The following is a 5,741-nucleotide window of genomic DNA, read 5'->3' as shown; positions in this document are numbered from 1 at the left end:
TTTTACTGTACAGGCGGTATTATAAAATCACACACTACCATTTAAGCTCGATTATTGAAATTACCTCAATCTTACTGCCGCAATCGGCCCGCATCCTGACTCTCTCCTTGTTGACAATTTCTTGATACATGCCCTGGAAACCCGCACTTGTAACATACGCCTAACCCCAATCGGCATGGCCTATTTGGGTGATGACTTCCACACCTCTGACAGCTCAAAACATTAGAAGCAGCCGCCGCCCGTTTTCCCTTACCATTCCTTTGGGACTCCTCACTCGTCGCAAAGTTATTCCGTCCTTGGGGAAAGTGTTGTATGTATCCTCTCTCCTTAAACTCTCGACCCCTTGGTGCGAATTCTTGGTTGTGCTCTCTATGACTTCCTTCCTCTGCAACCCTCCTTTTCACACACTCTTCAGTAATTCTGCTCTTATTCACTAACTCTGAAAAAGTTCGGATCTCCATTGGTCCCACTGAACTTAAGATGTCGCTCCGAAGCCCTCCTTCATACTTAATGCATTTCCATTCCTCGAAGTCTTCCGGAGCTCCATGACACATGCGGGAAAACCTGAATAGCTCCTCAAATTTGTCTGTATACTCAGATACGGACATAGCACCTTGCTTCAACTGTAGTAACTCCAATTCCTTGGCTGTCCTGGCGGAATTTGGAAAGTACTTCTTATAGAATTCCACCTGGAAGGCATCCCAAGTGATAGGATCATTCCCCTGTTGCAGGAGACGTCGAGCCCCTTGCCACCAATGCGATGCTTCCCCCATGAGCAGATAGGTAGCAAATTCAACACGCTGCTCTTCAGGCACCAACTGCGCTTGCAGTGCTCGTTCCATGGCCTGAAACCAAGTATCAGCTTCAGTCGGATTGGTGGTTCCCTTGAACTTAGGTGGGTTAACCTTTAAGAAAGTTGCCAGTGTCATCGGGCCCTGAGCTTCCCTTCCGCCATTGCCATTATTGTTTATCTGTTGCCCAAGGGCCTCCGCAGTGGCCTGCATAGCAGCAGCCATATTCTCCAACGCCGCCATAAGGTTTATCGGGTTATTCGAGTTGATTTCCGGTTCCTGTGTACTAGTACGATCTTTCGCACGTCCCCGACCGGGTCCACGAGGCGCCATCTGGTTCCTATACACACCAAACAATCGATATCAAGTTGATCAGTCTCAATATCGGAAGTATAGTGCTTCAAAGTACCAAAGGTACACTCATGGACTTCATGCTAGATGTATCAGTTAGATACCCTAACTAGCACAGGCACAGACTCAGAGTATGCATTGAAGCATAAGCAGTTCCATCCCTCAGGCTCACGAGGACGAACTGCTCTGATACCATAATGTAACACCCTAATATTCAAATCCTTATGCTCGAGCCATAAGTCAATGATATTACGGTGGTACGACTCTCAGGTGGATTTTTTTTAATATATAAACATAGGTAATTTCGAAAGGAGTATTAATCGAGAAGCCTGAAAAGAGTAGAAATAAAATCACGAAGACGTATCACTCACGTTTCGACAACGAAAAGATAAAACGTGAAGCCGAAAGCGATATATGGACAAGGCATAAAGGAGATTAAGAGATAGATAACAGATAGATATATATAACATAAGTAAATAGCCACTAGTCGCGACCCGCGAAGTTTAGGCCGGCTAGGGTACAGTATGAAAGTAACTGACAACAGTACATCCTAATCTCTCCCAAAGGAAACATAAGAGCCTCTATAGGCAAGTTCCAAAAAAGTTCAACACATAATATAATCTTTTCAAAACAAAGGTGGAGAGATTCTAAGGAAAACACAAAGTAGAGAAAATAAATATCTTCGCCGTCTCTCAGACGAACCGCAGCTCACTTCTGAGCACCTGAACCTGTATCTGAAAAACAAGAGATATATACGGAATGAGAACCCCGGGCCCATGGGTTCCCAGTACGGTAAAAGTGCCAAATAAATACAATGTACTGCAATAAAAACTCACTAAGCATCCTAAACTCCTTTTCACCAAGTATCCAGCCTAGATTCTCACTAATCCATAAATAGGCATCTGTCATAAGGGGATACTAAATCTAGTTCATGTTACACATGTTTCCCGACTCGTTGATTCTTCCACGAATCAAACTCAGAATCATAAGCAAAACCATCACCAGTTGTTCTGCCTCAGCAACTCTATATCAATACATCATACCCTCGCCTGGAGCTAGTGAAATCACATCACTGCGTCTACCCAGGGGGCTCAAATGATCTCATTCAAAAATCATCATCATCATGCAATCGCATTATCAATTCATCTCATCAAGAACAGCCCTCAACATACACCGACACCAACATGATGGATCTCTCAGTTGTACAAACACAAGCAATACAGACAAGTAATACACAAATAAGGTACAAGTAGAACAAGTAGCACATAATCAGGTAACATAGCATATATAATGTAGAAATCCAAAACAAATAGGCAAACCCAAACAATTCAAACATATGCAAATGATGTATGCCTGCCCTATGGCTGATGATATCATCTGTCGGTTATATAGCCAACCCGACATGTCCTGGTAGCTAACCATTGGACAGAAACACCCCTTGCGGAGCAAGTAGGTTTGAGCTACAACCCCCTTGCTACTACCCGCTCAGCCCAGAGCCAGTGGAACAACCACTACTGCGGCTACTACCCAGGCGGGTGTTTAACAGCTCAACCTGGAGCGAGTGGATTCACCACTACTACCGCTACTACCCAGGCGTCACAATCTCTGACCTGGAGCAAGTGGGACGAACCACAACCCTTGCTACTGCCCAGATATCTTAAGCATTAACCCGGAGCAAGCGGGACGAACCACAATCCTTGCTACTACCCAGGTATCTTAAGCATTAACCCGGAGCAAGCGGGACGAACCACAACCCTTGCTACTACCCAGGTATCTTAAGCATTAACCCGGAGCAAGCGGGACGAACCACAATCCTTGCTACTACCCAGGTATCTTAAACATATATTCATTCAATCTCAATTCATATTATCAATCCTCATTGTTATCAAATCTCAAACATTAACCTGGAGCAAGTGGGACGAACCCCAACCCTTACTACTACCCAGGTATCAGAGTTACATTCATTCAAAACTCCATAATTAACTCATTTATCATAAACATCATTTTTCGTCTCATACCCGGAGCAAGTGGACTAGCCACTGCTACTACCCAGGGAAACTCGTATCTCAGATAGTGGAAGTGCAAATCACAATTATCAATAATTCAGCATAAACATGCATGAATTCTCATCCATGGATCAACATCCATATCAGCCATCCGGCTCACGGTTAAATCCATAACCAGCCAATATTCATAGCATACACAGCTATTCCGGCTCACGGTTCAATCCAGAACCAGCCAATTCATAAACAATTACGGCCCTTCGGCCAATGGCATAACAAGCACTTCCACCACCATCCTCCACATCTCACATAATCATCAATGATCCTCATTGATTATTCATTTTCCCCTTGCTTCACTCGCAAGTTACCTCATTCACTAGCCCTTTTCTAATAGCTAGGCATATCATAATGATTTAAGATATAAGTGGTGAGATCGGAGGCTTAGAAGTATGAGATTTGGCTTTTAAAACTCAAATATCAACTTTGGCATGAAAACAATGCCACGCGTACGCGTACTCCACGCGCACGCGTGGATGTCCTTAAAAACTCATCGACGCGCAAGCGTCATGCACGCTAACGCGTGGATTAAAAATTTGCCAAATCGACGCGCACGCGTCAACCACGCGTACGCGTGGATACTCTCGTGCCCCAGGCACAAAGCTGGCACAGTTCTGGCACAACTCTCTGGAAAATGGCTGGGCATTGGGTGCAGCACTATCGGCGCGCCCGCGCACATCATGCGCACGCGTGGATGGCGTTTTCTGGAAGGTCGGCGCGTACGCGCCAAGTGCGCCCACGCGCAAGGGGTTATTCTGCTAAAAATTTTCTAAGTTAAAAACTGCAGAATTCACAGCTTCAACCCCCAATCTTCCGACGGACATAACTTCCTCATTTTAAATCGTTTTTCACCCGTTCTTCGAACGGCATGGACATCCCGGATCCAATTTCATTTCTAAACAGATTTGGCACAAAACAAAGATCCGTAGTCCAAGTTATGTCCCGTCAAAGTATGCCCACAAACCATGTTTTCATATAAAACCACAAAGTGCCATTTTCAAAACAAGCCATTTTAAACTCTTTTCAAAATCAACCAAAACATGCCATTTTCATCCCTTTTCTTTGAAATCAATCAAAATACATCAATTTCAACATCAAGCCTCCTCAACTCACACATTGACACTTTACCACAATATACAAAATCACTATCCCATCATTTTAACCCACTTCACCCAAGTGGCTCAAACTCAAACATATTGACACATCATATACTCTTCCTCATGCCAATTCTCAACAATACTATTTCCAATCAACCATCATTATACATAACCAATATCATACTCACCATCACATGGTTTCACCCCCAAATCAACCTTAATCATTTCTCAAGCATATATCACAACATACATATCTCTCATGCATTATCATACCATCAAGGCATCAATAATCATACTCACATATATGACCACATAATATATCTCAACCAAAATCAAACATACCTCATCTATACTATTTCACCCAAAATTTACCAATTTCCACACTTCAACTCCTCAAACCTCATTATTCAATAACCAACCCAATCATTCATATATTCATTATATGAAATTCATCCAATCACTTGTGTCATCATACAATGCACACATCAACTTACCTTTCTTACCTCTTTCCGGCCTCCGGCCCAAAATATACGGCCTCCGGCCCAATTTCACAATTTAAATGCATAAATCACAAATCAATACTCACTACCCAAAACATCAAATTTTCCATACACCAAGCATACAAGGCCACACAATTCTCAACCCAATCATTAATTCACATTACATACCAACTATGCATATTAGCATCAACCATTTGCACAATCCAAACTTAATCCTATGGGCATCTAGCCTAGGAATTCTCATCACACCACACGGTACTTAAATGAAACTTAAACCGTACCTCTTGTAGCCAAATCAATTGAGCCTCTTCTTTGGGAGTCTCCACCAACCTTAGCTCCAAGCCTCACCAAAGCTCCTCAAGCAACACCAATCTCCCAATCGTGCACCAAAACCATCAAATGCACTAACATAACCAATATTACATACATACATCAACCTAGGGCTCATAAAGATGATAAATCACAAGGGTTTGAGCACTTCTTACCTCAGCCCATATGAAGTAGGGATAGAACCCACTTAGAATCCATGTTGGAGTATCCCTAAACACCCAAAATCACAAGATTTCAACACTAACTTTCCAAAAACGTGTAACAGTGGGGAATTTCGAAAACTGGGCAGAGATGAATGGAATACTCACCACAAAACTTAGGTAGAATTGTAGAGGATGAGAAGAGCAACGCGTGGCCACAAACAGCTCGTCAATCGGAGCTCCGTAGCTCAAGTTATGGTGATTTGAAGATTAAAGAGAGTTAGGTTTTCTCTCTTCTCTTCTCTCTCCCAATTTCAGCGCCCAACACCCCTTCTTTAGGGAAAAATGAGCTGAAATGCTCATAACTAATGTTTATATATGTTGGGTCTTGGGCCCACTTAGGCTCAGTTCACTTATTTTTGTCCGTTGGCCCAATTTTGGACCAAAACCTTTAACATTAGCGCTCTAAATC

This window comes from Arachis hypogaea, chromosome 10 (genome assembly GCF_003086295.3).
Source record: "Arachis hypogaea cultivar Tifrunner chromosome 10, arahy.Tifrunner.gnm2.J5K5, whole genome shotgun sequence".
NCBI classification, from domain to species: Eukaryota; Viridiplantae; Streptophyta; class Magnoliopsida; order Fabales; family Fabaceae; genus Arachis; species Arachis hypogaea.
This window is presented reverse-complemented; position numbering follows the sequence as displayed.